General features: G+C 32.7%; 1 protein-coding gene across 2 annotated transcripts in view; it reads right to left on the reverse strand.

The window, feature by feature from the left end:
- Positions 1 to 14,688, reverse strand: part of LOC110635297 (UPF0481 protein At3g47200-like) — a 34,014-nt gene extending 19,326 nt beyond the window's left edge. Inside the window, exons 1-2 of one of the 2 annotated variants that reach the window (XR_009143392.1) lie at positions 14,568 to 14,688; positions 14,089 to 14,407 (exon numbers count right to left, since the gene is read on the reverse strand). The gene's annotated coding sequence lies outside the window, so the exon portion shown is untranslated. Of the gene's footprint in view, positions 1 to 14,088; positions 14,408 to 14,567 lie in introns of those variants that run through there. The other variant, XM_021784580.2, reaches the window with a different exon arrangement.
- Positions 14,689 to 15,027: the final 339 nt, after the last annotated feature.

A 15,027-nucleotide genomic window follows, 5' to 3' on the forward strand; every position in this document is an offset into this window, starting at 1 on the left:
GCGTCCTCGCACCACACACCGTACTAGAGGGAGTCCAGCTCTGATACCACAAATGTAACGGCCCGGCCCACTAGTGATATTGTCCGCTCTGGGCCGAAGCCCTCACGGTTTTAAAACGCGTGACTAGGGGTTATGAACCACCAATTTATAAACCTAGCATCTCTCCCATGTTTTGTCGACGTGGGATTTGCCTAGGGTGTTACAATCCACCCCCCTTATGGGACTCAGCGTCCTCGCTGAGGTTTGCCCCTCCATCGTTCAAGGTTGCACGCGGAGCGGCTCTGATACCACAAATGTAACAGCCCAGTCCACTAGTGATATTGTCCGCTCTAGGCCAAAGCCCTCACGGTTTTAAAACGCGTCACTAGGGGTTACGAATCACCAACTTATAAACCCAGCATCTCTCCCATGTTTTGTTGATGTGGGATTTGCCTAGGGTGTTGCAGTTTGTGTCTATTTTAATGTATGGTTGTGCCTATGTCTGTGTCTATGTCTATTTGTATGTCTATGTATGTTTGTCATATAAATAAAATGAAAGAGTATAAACAAGAAGAGAAAATAAAATAGAATGATATATAATAAGAAAGGGTAATTTTGTCACTTAGAATATATATGATTTTAAGTTTGGAATTCATTTGCAAATTCTATCAATTTTGATGGAATTTGGTTTAGTTATAATAAATTCTATTAAATTGATTATTAAGAAATCCTAATGAATTTTCATTTAAACCAAACATTCAAATTTTAGATTTATAAATGAATTTCACAAAATTTGTGGAATTCATTTATACCAAGCAGGACCTAAAGGTTTATACCGATTTAGATTTGGCAAGATGACTTCTAGGACGTTTTATCAATTATATGATTATAAGGTTGGTAGTTTGAATTTGGGTGGGAAACGAGCTAATGAAAAATGTTGTGCAAAGGTTGACTCATCACTTAAGCCTAAATCAATGTAATTTATTCAAGCCTCCTTATACCACATTAGACCCTTATCTACTCTCTTTTCATTGTCTCTTCTTCTAAGGAATAGCTACTCAACTTGGATTTGAGCTCTAATTTGGCTTAATTTCTTAAAGTGCTATACCGCTAAATTAATATGGTGTGCGTATGTGTTTTTGGTTGATATTAAGGAGCTAAGGGATGCTAATACTATTGAATGTTTAGGTTTTGTAATGTTTTATGCCATCAGGTCGGTGATCAATATAATCTACTATTGTTGTTATGACTCTAGTTGTATCATGGGGATCAATTATGACTAATGGGCCTACGGTGGTTAAATATTTAAATGTTGGACAACAAAAGTTATTGTGGGACTGTATTTGTGGCTATTGGAGCTAAGTATTGCATTTTGATCCAAAGAAAGATTTTATTGCAGGAGCACTAAAAGGGCTTATTAAGGGAACATCTCAATGGGTATTGTTGATGTGCTCCATCATGGAACACACATAGGTCACTTTCTAACACACAATGACCTAAGTCAAAATTGGACAATGGGACCTACTAAGCACATTAAAGAAGATGATTTGGGCTGGATTTGTGAAGAGGAAATAAGCTTATTTGAAGTTAGGGGAGTAAGGCCTAAAAAGGGCCTAAGTGGGAGACATATGTCAGGTTGGCTTTGTAGGCCTAAAAGGAAGACAAATACGCCCAAAGAAACATCTTAGCATAGTTATTAAACTTGAACCAAACTAGCCGGTTGAAATAGTAAACTGGTAAATCAACCCTCAAAGCAGTCCAAGTTTGTAATTGAGCAACCCAGCATGACCCAGTTGACTCGGTGGTTGAACAGTGAACCGATGTGACTCAGTTGACTTGGCCAAGTCAATTATTCAATGAAATCTTTTTTCTTAAAGTGTTAGTATAGAGAATTGAACTCAAAACCTCATAAAAATTATTTAAAATTTAAATCAATTGAGCTAGCTTTGTAGTTTTTTTTTTTATTTCAATATATTTATTTTTTAACATATTGTTAATATTTCATAAATATTGAAAAGATAATTATATATTTATAGAAATTTTTATACATTATATTATTTAATATTTTTATATAAATTTTAAAAATATTATTAAAATTTATTAAATATAACTTAATAAATGTTAAAGTTTTATTTTAAATAATTAAAATTTAATTAGTTAATTTTATTTATTTATTTATTTATTTATATTAATAGGTGTTATATTTAATTAATTTTTAACTAATTTATATATTTAATTAATTTTTAATGATCTATTGGTTGAGCCATTGACTCATTGGTTGAATCACAAACCCATTCACTACTTCCAGGCCAGGTTTAATAACACTACATCTTGGATCTTTTTTAGGGTCCTTAGATGGGATTGGAGTTGTTTTTATCTTTTCCTAAAAGCTAGGCTTAATTTAAGGAAATTCCTACAATCTAGGCTTAGTTGGTGGAGGGCTCATCTCTATCCTTACAAGTCCTTTCCAAACAAGGAGAAGACATCCAAGAAGTCCTACATAATCCCTAAAAAACATGTAGCATGTTTGGGAGAATCTAGTTAGTTGTTTTGGAAAGATTTCCTACTATTTATGCTTGAAATATGTAGATATCTATCTTATCCATATAAGATCTATCCAAGCACACCTAAATCCTCCCCAAACATGGAAAAGAAGTCCAAGAAATTCCCTCCCAATAAAAGTGACATTTTTTAATGTTACAAGGAGTTGATTGGTTGTTTTTGTTACTTTTCCTATTTTTAAGGCATAAATCAAGAAGAGCTGCTCAACTCTTCTACAAATCTTTTTCAGGGTGGGAGATGAAGTCCGGAGGCCTATCTTCATCATAAAAGCATGCATAATGATCCTATGGCTATCATTGTTGTGTTCTTTGATCCTATGGTGAAGATTGCAAGATACTTTCTTCCTTAGTTCATCTATGTTTCCTGTTCTACTTATGTTTTTACATTTCCTAGTCTTATCTAGTTTACGTAATTAGTATTCCTTGCAGGATTATATTTATTTGTAAGTGCTTGTATAAAGGCATAAACTCTTTCATTATTTCAGTTTTGTGAATTATTATTCTAAGTTTAATAAACCATTTAACTTTGTTCAGTTTACACTTATCTCTTCCTAAAAGTGGCATGTGCATAGTCTTATCACCATTGTTGGTGTGGTGATAACCTTTGTGTATTCTTCTTTATGGTGCTTTGCTTATCAAAGATTAGCATACAAGATCCTTGTTGATTCCTTTGTGGCGTGTAACTTATTCAAGAGATCTACAATTTATTTTTCTCTTCTTCATTCTACCTTTCTTTAAACATCAATTGAAACCTTTAACTTGGAATTTTGATTTGCTAGAGTTTCAATCAAGTTTATTCAAGTTGTTCAAGTTTTAAATTGGTGTACAAATTGAGAGAGAATTAAAATTTGGAGTTTTGCATCTTGGCATACCAAAGTTTTTCAAATTGGCATGTGTTGGTCTTTCATTGTTTTAAGTTTTTTGGGTTTATTTTGGATTGTTGGGGTATTGTTTGGTGCATTTAGATCTTGGGGTATATATGTTTAGGGTTACAATTGTGCAAATTTGGCTATTCTAACTTGTTGGCTAAATAGCTTCTTGTTACTTTCACTATAATTTCTCTTAGTTTATTTTATTTTAATGTTAAGGCACATTAGTTTGGTATTAGAGCATTGGATTTGATAGCAATTTTTGCCTAAACTGATTGAACATTAGTTTGGTATTAGAGCAAAATGGTGTGCAACAATTATTTTTTGTGTCTGAATGTTCAACCTTACCAAAGCCTATAAGCTGTGCAAAAAGAGGAATAATGAGAAAACATCTTCCATACAAGATGTACCATTTAGAATAAGGTATGCTTGATGATTATTGATTGAGGAAGCTATACCAATGTTGCATCCATTACCTTGGTGAAGAAACTAAATCGCTTTACTTTCCCACATCTTAATCCTTGCAAGTTGCAATGGTTGAACAATGATGGACAGGTTGAAGTTCTGGTATCACTCTCCATTAGCAAAAGATATAAAGAGGAGATCCTTTGTGATGTTATTCCTATGAGTGCAATCCATTTGTTATTGGGGAAACCTTGGCAATGTGATAGGCGAGCCATTCATAGTTACAAAAACACATATTCATTTGTTAAGGATGGACAGAAGATTATGTTAGTGCCTATGAGTCCATAATAAGTACAATAAGATCGGGTTGTAATAGATAAGAAGCAAAAGGTGAGTCTAATGGAAGAATGTTGTGTACAATTTGACAAGGGCGAGATGCCTATTTTGAGTCCTAGCATAAACATGGAAAAAACACCCATTAAAGAGAAAGCCATTCATCCTACCATGAGTATAAATGTAGAAGATGATGAGAAGCAATATAAATATTCCATGCCTCTATCACTAACCATTCACAATGATGTTACATTATCTTTGTCAAATTGTAGGTCCAACAAAGAAGAAGAGTTGCACAACATAGTGCCTTTGTGTATATGTAACAGCCCGATCCTTCTCCAGTTAGTATTGTCCGCTTTGGCCCATGGGCCTCACGGATTTGTCCCTTGGGAGGTTTCATTCCCAAAAGCGCGCTGACCAGGTGAGGAAGACTCCCACATATATAGCCCAAATCTTTTCTTCCCGTTTCCGATGTGGGACACGAAGTTTCCACCCCAGTGCGCAGCTGGTTGAACAAGCATATCCCAACCCCATCCCTGGGTCATGACAAGCCCACCAGCTTCCGCCTGGTGCGTCCTCGCACCACACACCGTACTAGAGGGAGTCCAGCTCTGATACCACTAAATGTGACGCCCTTTACCCGTTTATTGTATAGTCAAGCAAGAAGTACCACATTCGGTGCCGGAGCACCCTATCTTGTCTTGTCATGTCTATTGTAAATTTTAATGTCATTTAAATCAGGTAATTTATGTGTAAATTTTTTTTTCTTATATACCTTATTTCTGTGGATACCCGGACAGATCCTCCTCTGTTTTATTAGCATCTGGCGGGTTCCACTATCACGTGTTAACATATTCATATTCATTTCACACATTTTCATATCATATTCTCTTGTATCATATCATTTACAATTATTTATGAGATCTAAAAATAAAGTATCATCTATTGCATTCATATAGAAATTCATAGATAATAAATTACAAGTTTTCATTTCAATCTCAAAGTTTAATTACAGGTCCAAAATGAAATACATCATGACTAAACATAATGAACCAAAATACTAGTCTATACATGGGCCCTACCCAAATACAAAAGACTGGTGAGGTGACTCTGATCGGTGGCAGATCTGGTCGGAACTCTGTCCGCTCTGGGCCGAAGCCCTCACGGTTTTAAAACGCGTCAATAGGGGTTACAAACCATCAACTTATATACCCAGCATCTCTCCCGTGTTTTATCGATGTGGGATTTGCCTAGGGTGTTACAATCCACCCCCTTTATGAGACTCAGCGTCCTCGCTGAGGTTTGCCCCACCATCGTTCAAGGTTGCACGCGGAGTAGCTCTGATACCACAAATGTAATGGCCCGGCCCACTAGTGATATTGTCCGCTCTGGGCCGAAGCCCTCACGGTTTTAAAACGCGTCAATAGGGGTTACAAACCATCAACTTATATACCTAGCATCTCTCCCGTGTTTTGTCGATGTGGGATTTGCCTAGGGTGTTACAGTATAAGTCAACTATTCAAGAGTTATGCATGGCAATCCATTTTTATGCATGATGCCTTCATTCTACTTGATTCTTTCAGTCTACCACAACTGCATAAGGATCAACTTGAATTCAGGATGATGAGAAAAGAAAACTTAAAGGTGCACAAGCAATTAAGGGGGGATTCTTTGACTTCCATTATCCTTTACAAAGAACTGGATTTGAGGACAAATCCTTTTTAAGAAAATGAGTATGATGTGTTAAGACATGTACCATAAATAGCTAGGATATGTGTATCTGTAGTGATTGTGTGAATATATTTAGGTACTAAAATCGTGGCTATAATTACGTATTTAATTAGGATTGTATTTCCTATTTAGTTGTCCTGTACAGATTATAAATTAACACCATTGGCTTGAGGGAATAATCAAGCTCTTCAATCATCCTCAATATTCTTCTTCTGTTATATTTTCTCACATGGTATCAGAGCCCTCGGTGGGTCTGATTTTAAATCAGAAACAAAGTTCTCATAGGGAGGAACTTTCCCTCTTTTTCTGATCACTTTCTGGGAGTCCGTGGCTATCACAGCCTAGCCCAGTGGATTATCCAGCTCAGGATCAGCCTTAACTACGCTGGTCCCATCACCTGTTTCTCATTTTTTTTTGTCACTACCTCTTCATACAATAGGTTTTTTTTATGTATTTTTTAGCAACATTTTAGTGTGCTTCTCTTGCCAACATGTCTGAGATTGAGGAGTCCTCCAATACAGCCTCCAACACAGGTTCTGAGATTCTCACACCCATATCCAAAATAGGTTCTGAGATTCTCAAATTCATAATTTCTTCCATTGGTAATTCACCAGCTATTACTACTGTTAAATTAGTAGGAAGTCAAAATTATATGTCTTGGGCTGCATCAGTGAAATTATGGTTTATGGGGCAGTGGTATGATGACCACTTGGTTAAAAATGCTATAGATATAGCTTTAACAAATAGAGCTAATTGGACTAAGATTGATGCTCAATTATGCAGTCTCTTGTGGCATTCTCTAAACCCAAAATTACTTAATATTTTTCAGTCTTGTAAAACCTATTGTAGAGTCTGGACTAAGGTGAAAACCTTATATACAAATGATGTGCAGCGTATTTATAAGGTAGTATCAGATATGGTTCATCTGTAGCAAAATCAACAAGATATGTCTAGTTATTTGGGACAAGCAGAATCACTGAAAGATGAATTTAATTCTATCATGCCATGTACTGATAATATTTCTAAGCAACAATGGGACAGGTTCTTAATGGTTTTGGTATTAATTGGGCTAAGACCTGACCATGATTCTGTTAAAGACCAGATATTAACTAGTCGGATTATTCCCACTCTAGAGGATGTGTCTGCCAAGCTTTTATGCATCTCACTCAATAAGAATAATTTCTCCAGAATTAAATCTTCAGTTTTAGCTGTGCAAAGTGGAAACCAACCGAGACAAGGTACTTATCAGAGAGGCAAGGGTAAAAGGCTCCATTGCACTTATTATGATAATAGTAATCACACTCGAGACACTTGTTGGGCCCTTCATGATCGACCACCACGCCCTATTCAGTCAAATAATTTGGGGCAATCAACTGCTCATATGGCTTAATCCGGTGAAAATGGTATTCTTCCATTACCTGATGGAAAGGATTAGGTGTCAGATTCTATCCTATTAATTGAAGCTATTTACAATGAGTATTTGCAATATCAAACAGCCAAACAACAATCTTCTAGCAGTGCTCATTCTAGTAATTCCTTTGCTTGTCTAACACAGTCTTCGCTCACTGGTCCATGGATCCTAGACTCTGGTGCTTCTGATCATATATCTGGTAACAAAAGTCTTTTCTCATCTCTAGTCTCTCCTCCAGTTTTGTCTAAAGTTACTTTGGCTAATGGTTCACAAACTTTAGTTAATGGCATAGGAGAAGTAAAAATCTTTCCATCTATTCCTTTAACTACAGTTTTGTTTACTCCATAAAGCCCATATAATTTAATCTCCACTAGTAAATTGACTAAAAATCTCAATTGTTCTGTCACCTTTACAGCTGACTCTGTTGTTGTGCAGGATCGAAATATGGGGAAGATGATTAAAGTAGCATGTGAGTCACACAAGGGTTGTGCCATCTTTCTACTTCAAATTCTCCAGTTGCTCTTGCCTCTACCACTTCCGCTGATCTTCTTCACAATCATTTGGGTCATCCGAGTCTTGCCAAATTACAAAAATTAGTTCATAGTCTTTCTAGTTTATCTTCTTTTGAATGTGAGTCCTGTCAACTTGGGAAATGAAGTCGTGTTTCCTTTCCCAAGCGAGTCAATAATAGGGCTAAGTCCATGTTTAAAATTATCCATTCAGACATTTGGGGTCGAAGTCGTGTCAGTACAACTTTGGGATTTCATTATTTTGTTACTTTTGTTAATGATTATTCTCGTTGCACTTGGTTATTTTTAATGAAGACTCGTTCTGAATTATTCTCTATATTTCAAAAATTCACTACTGAAATACATAATCAATTTGGTGTTTTTATTAAAATACTTCATAGTGACAATGCAAAAGAATATTTATCCACTCCCTTTACTCATTTTTTATCTTTTCAGGGTATTACTCACTAAACTTCATGTGCTTATACCCCTCAATAAAATGGGGTTGCCAAACGAAATAATCGTCATCTAGTTGAGACTGCCGGCACTTTACTCATTTACCATAATGTCCTCTTCATTTTTGGGGAGATACTATTCTTACTGCTTGTTACTTAATTAACCGAATGCCTTCTTCTGTTTTGCAGAATCAGAGTCCTTATTCCATTTTGTTTCCCGACCAAGATGCCCATCAGTTGTCCCTGCGTGTATTTGGTTGTATTTGTTTTTTTCATGATCACACTCCTGGCAAAGACAAACTTCAGCCCAAATCAATAAAATATGTCTTTTTGGGATATTCTAGACTTTAAAAAGGTTACAAATTCTACAATCCACTTACAAATAAATACTTTGTGTCAGCTGATATAACCTTCTTTGAAATATCTCCCTATTTTTCCTCCAACACCGCATCCAAGGTTTTTATTCCCACCACCTTACTAGTTCCTACTCTTCCTCCACCACTAATAAGTCCAACACCTCTACACGTTTACTCACATCGTCCTCATCCTCCCACTAACACCATTGATGCTCCTATGTTTAATACAGGTACAACATTGGCTTTTGGTGACTCTTACCCTCTTTCATCTTCACCTATTCCGGTCTCGCCTTCAACAGACGATTCTACTCCTACCATTGCCATCTGAAAAGGTATTCGTTCGTCTTGAAATCCTCATCCTATTTATAATTTTGTGAGTTATCATCGTTTGTCTTGTTCCTACTATGCTTTTGTCACCACTTTGTCTAATGTATCTGTACCTAAGGCTGTTAGAGAAGCTTTGGAACATCCATGATGATGTAATGTAATGGTTAAAGAGATTACTACTCTCCATAACAATGGCACTTAAGATTTGGTGCCACTGCCAAAGGGCAAATCTAGTGTTGGCTGTCGATGGGTTTATACAGTCAAGGTGGGGCCTGATGGCCAGATTGATAGACTTAAAGCTCGCCTTGTTGCAAAGGGCTATACTCAAATCTTTGGCCTCGATTATAGTGATACTTCTCTCCTGTGGCTAAGATTGCCTCGGTTCGCCTTCTTATTTCCTTAGCTACCATCCATCATTGGCCACTTCATCAACTGGATATCAAAAATGCCTTCTTACATGGCAAGCTAGCTGAGGAAGTTTATATGGAGCAACCACCAGGGTTTATTACTTAGGGGAAGTCTGGTTTGGTGTGTCACCTACAACATTCTTTATATGGCTTGAAACAATCTTCGAGAGCATGGTTTGGATGATTCAGTACTGTAGTCCAACAATTTGAAATGTCTCGGAGTAAAGCTGACCATTCAGTATTTTTCCACCATAATGGCCATGATAAGTGCATTTATCTCGTTGTTTATGTTGATGACATTGTTATTATAGGAAATGATCACGTTGGAATCTCAAAACTCAAATAACCTTATCCAGTCATTTTCAGACTAAGGATCTTGCGAAGCTAAAGTATTTCTTGAGGATTGAAGTGGCACAATCCAAGACAGTTATCGCCATTTCTCAAAGGAAATATGCTTTGGATATACTGATAGAGATGGGCATGTTAGACTGTAGACACGCAGATACTCCTATGGATCAAAATGTCAAACTTGTTCCTGGACAAGGGGAGCCATTGGAGGATCCTGGTAGATATCGAAGATTGGTTGGAAAACTCAATTATCTTACAATCACACACCCAAACATCTCATTTGCTGTAAGTGTGGTCAGTCAGTTCCTTCAAGCACCATGTAGTGGTCATTGGAATGTAGTTATTCGAATACTCAGATATATTAAAGGAGCTCCAAGACAAAGCCTATTATATGAAGACATGGATCATTCACAGATTATTGGTTACTCAGATGCAGATTAGGCAGGTTCTCCTTCAGACAGACGGTCTACTGCTCAGGATATTACATTATGATTGGAGGTAATTTGATTTCTTGAAAATGTAAGAAGCAGGATGTGGTTGTTAGGTCAAGTGCAGAAGCAGAATGTTGAGCTATGGCTTTGGCAACTTGTAAACTTATATGGTTGAAACAACTTCTCCAAGAGTTGAAGTATGGGGAACTTAAACAAATGCAACTAATATGTGACAATCAAGCTGCACTTCTGTAATGGCCCGGCCCACTAGTGATATTGTCCACTCTGGACCGAAGCCCTCACGGTTTTAAAACTCGTCAATAGGGGTTAGGAACCTCCATCTTATGAACCCAGCATCTCTCCCGTGTTTTGTCGATGTGGGATTTGCCTAGGGTGTTACAACTTCACATTGCCTCTAATCCAGTGTTTCGTGAGAAACGAAACATATAGAGGTGGATTATCATTTCATCAGACAAAAGATTGAATCTGGGTGTATTGCCACTAGCTTTGTTAGCTTAAATGACCAATTAGTATATATTCTGACAAAATCTCTTAGAGGCTCTTGGATTGAATATATTTGTAACAAGCTTGGAGCATATGATTTGTACGCTCCAGCTTGAAGGGGAGTGTTAAGATATGTACCATAAATAGCTAGGATATGTGTATCTGTAGTGATTGTGTGTATATATTTAGGTACTAAAATCGTGGCTATAATTACGTATTTAATTAGGATTGTATTTCCTATTTAGTTGTCCTGTACAGATTATAAATTGACACCATTAGCTTAAGGGAATAATCAAGCTCTTCAATCATTCTCAATATTCTTCTTCTAATCTATTTTCTCACATGATGTGCTCCATCATGGAACACGCATAGGTCACTTTCTTATGCCCCATGGCCTAAGTCAAATTTGGACAATGGGACATGCTCTACGTGTGCAAAAGAAGATGATTTAAGCTGAATTTGTGAAGAGGAAATAAGCTTACTTGAAGTTAGGAGAGTAAGGCCTAAAAATTTTATTATTTATAGAAATAAATAAATTTGAATAATGAGTACTTTAGTGTCAAACTCGTATCCAGGGATTAACAAGTACGTTTGGGCCGAAATTAGTCTGATCAAAATCAAAATTAGGACTCATCATTATTTTATAAGCTTGAATCAACCCAAAACTGAGAGGAGAGTTAGTTATGGTTACTTTTTCCATTGAACCTTAATCGGCAATTTTACCCAATGGTCCAATATAGTCTAATTTGTTCATTTAAAAAAAAATAAAATTAAATGTTTCAATTTTTGGATTGTCTTGAACACTTAATAAATTGAAACTACGACAACCCTAAACCAACCCGAAATAAATAAATAAGGGGAATCGACACCCTGATCAGATTTAAGTTCTCCTAAATCACAAATCAAAATTACTGATTTCAACTTAAAATAATAATAATAGTAATCATCATTATCATCATCTTCATTTTGGTTCATGTTGGCTAAAAGTTTGACGTTGAATTCATTTACTTTAATAAACATGGCACTTGCTAACTCTTACTTGCAGAAATGTGAGGGTTTACAGCGTAGGAAGTTCATGGGTATAGGTTTAAAAGGGTTAAGGAAGTTCATTCTAGAATTGTTTAATGATAATGTATGCTAATCAATACAAGGCGTTTGTCAAAATTCCCAACCAAATATAGTTTTTGCCTTCATAATTTAATCTTCATGGGATCTATTTTCTCATTTTAAGTTTATTTAAAAATATTTCATAAGTCTTTAATGAGTACTGTTCTATTTTTGGTTTCTTTATTAGGGAGTTTTGTTTTTCATTTCAACATAGGTTTTTTTTTTTTTTTTTTAATGATAATTTCATTTGCGTGAATACTCTATAGAATTTTAATATAGGAGGAGACTTAATTTTTATGTTCATAAATTGGATAATAATTATTTTTAATTATATATATAATTTGATAATTTTGAAAAAAAAAATCAAGTCATTCTTTATAAACAATAAATATATTTTATCTTTATATATTTTTTTAATATAATTAATTTTAATTAAAATTTGACCTCGAATTTGGGATTTTATCATTTTGGAGATAACTTTAGCATCACTATTAAAGCTTATCGATGCATTTTATCATATTAGGAAGAATTTCCCAATTTAAAAACCCTTCGCAATAGAGTTATCATCTTAAAATTTCTACATGTAGACAAAGTAATGGTAATATTAAAAAAGCAAATATAAGTAAATATCCGATCTTACTTATATTTAATATATTAATGGGTTTAATTAATAAAAACATTTATCTTAATAATACATCTAATTTTGTTTTATAATATAATATAAAATATTATACTTACAATATATAAATAAAATTATTATTTATCAATAATTATTAAAATTATGAAATAAAATTTTAATCATTCACTATGTTATATATTAATTATGTGAATATAGTTTAGTTTAGGTAAAATAATCTTAATAATATAGTTTTATTATTTACTTATTATGTTATATTGAATAAAATATAATTAAATAATAAAAAAATATTTAATTGTACTTAATTTGTAAAAGAAAATAATAATACTGGCAATAAGTTTATTTTATAAAAGTAATGTATATGTACATTGTTTTGAAAAATTTTTAATTATTAAAAATTAATTAAATATATCATAAATTACATTAGAATTAAAGTAAATTTAATTATTTATTATTGATAAAACAAATTTGTACATATAGTAGACAAACAACTCTAAAAAAATATTATAAAAAAGTGTATAGAGATTTTCTTTAATATTTTTGGATAATAATAATAATAATAATAATAATAATAATAATAATAATAATAATAATAATAATAATAATAATATCGTCATTAAAAATTTTTTTTTATCAAAATCTTACTATTTTAAAGTATTATTCATAAAAAAAATGCATAAAAATATTGTTAAAAAAATGATTAATTTGTTGTTATATTTTTCTTGTAATTAGATGAAATTTTGATATTTCATTAATAAAATGTTGACGTATAAAGTAAAGTTTATTTTATTACAAAATAAATTTATCTTAAAATTAATTTAATAATTAATTCAACTTTAATAATTAAATAGTTAAATAATTCAAAATTAATTATAATGAGAATAATAAAAAAAAAATAGTAAAACAATAATTTGCAATCATTATGTATGAATATTTAAGTGGTTTAAAAAATAAAATAAAAAAAAATTAAAATTCAGTTAATAAAATAAAACATAAAATAAAGATTTAAAGGAGATTCAAGCGTTCTTTCTATTTTAGAAACTTCAACTAATTGAAAAAAAAATAATAAAAATGAGGTAACATATTAAAAGATTCTAAAATATGTCATGTTAAATAAAAAAAAGGTATTTATTTTTATTAAGAAAATAAAATATTTATAAAAAAAATACTAAAAATAAAGAATCACAACATGGTTGTTAGATTCATGGATCACACTTTATTACAATAAAATAGTTCCAAAATTATTTCAATGAAAATAATAACAATCAAATAATTTAATAGAAATTGAATTAAAATGAGAAAAATAATTTATATTCATATAAGTACTTTAAAAAAATAAAAAAAAAAATAGCATGTCAAGATTTCAAGATATATTTTATTACAATTGAAAACAAATTTTATTAGTAATAAAGAAAAAAAATTTTAATAAAGACATTAAAAATAAGAAATCGCAATTTAGTATAAATATTCACAATACTGTTGTTAGAACAGTAAAAATTACACTTTATTACATATAACATGATGCAAAATTATTTTAATAATAATAATAATAATAAAGTTTAAAGCAATTGATTTGGCATAATTAGATTTTGCGATATATATTACATATTATATTATATTTTCAAATAAATTTTAGTTATGTTTTGTGTTTAAATTATTATATATTATATTTTGATTCTTGAAATTTTTATTTTTATATATGATAAAAATGACAAATTTTTCAAGAGAAAGAAAGGAAATCAAACAAATGGGTAGGAGTGCGTTAAAGGCAAAGCTAAGGGACTAGTCCTTGTTCGTAGTGGGAGGAACAAATTCCCTCAGGTACCTTTGAAAGCAAGCAAATTAAATCGTTGGCGGGCGGATTCAAACTAGGACTTCCCAAATCAATAGACGAGTTTTGGTAACAAAACCGGGAATTCGCTTGTTCCAGAGGTGAGATCTGTTCAACCTGCCTTTGCACATGACCAAGTACTAGTAATTTCCTAATATTGCAACTCTAGAATGAAGAATTAGTACTAGCCCGAGAAGCTTTCCTTTCTACAAGTAGCATAATTGGTAAAAACAAAATGATTAGATGAACTTTCAACATTCTATTTTTGAGTCTTTAAGTCCAGCAACGCAAGATCTGATAAGTTAGATATAGAATGAAAGGACATGAGCAAAATAAAAGGAAAGATGAAGTATAGTCTTAACCTACCTGAAAATCTGGCTTCTATGTATGTCGGGTAGCAGAGGAGTTCCTTCTTCCAAATGCCGCAATGATTAAATTTGGTTGTGTTTTTTATTTTATTTGATTTGATTTCTCTTCTCATTCTATTAATAAGAGTTTGTTCCCTCCAAAAAGTGGAAAATAGCAAGCTCAATGGTTAGGAAATATTTTAAATGTTATTAACGAAAAATATTTTAAATATTATTCTCTTGATAAAATTACATAAATATCCAATATTATTTTTTACGTATGAAATAAATTTACGAAACGTTAGTATTTTTGGTGTATTTCACTTCATTTTCCTTTTAAATGAGTATGTTCAAAATAAAATTTGCTTTCTAAAATTTGCTTTTCTCTCATTTTATACCTTTCAAGACAATATTGATATAAATAATTAATTTTTTTTTTTTAGAAAATAGCATAATATATTAATCGTCATTGAAGTACA

This window comes from Hevea brasiliensis, chromosome 14 (genome assembly GCF_030052815.1).
Source record: "Hevea brasiliensis isolate MT/VB/25A 57/8 chromosome 14, ASM3005281v1, whole genome shotgun sequence".
NCBI lineage: Eukaryota > Viridiplantae > Streptophyta > Magnoliopsida > Malpighiales > Euphorbiaceae > Hevea > Hevea brasiliensis.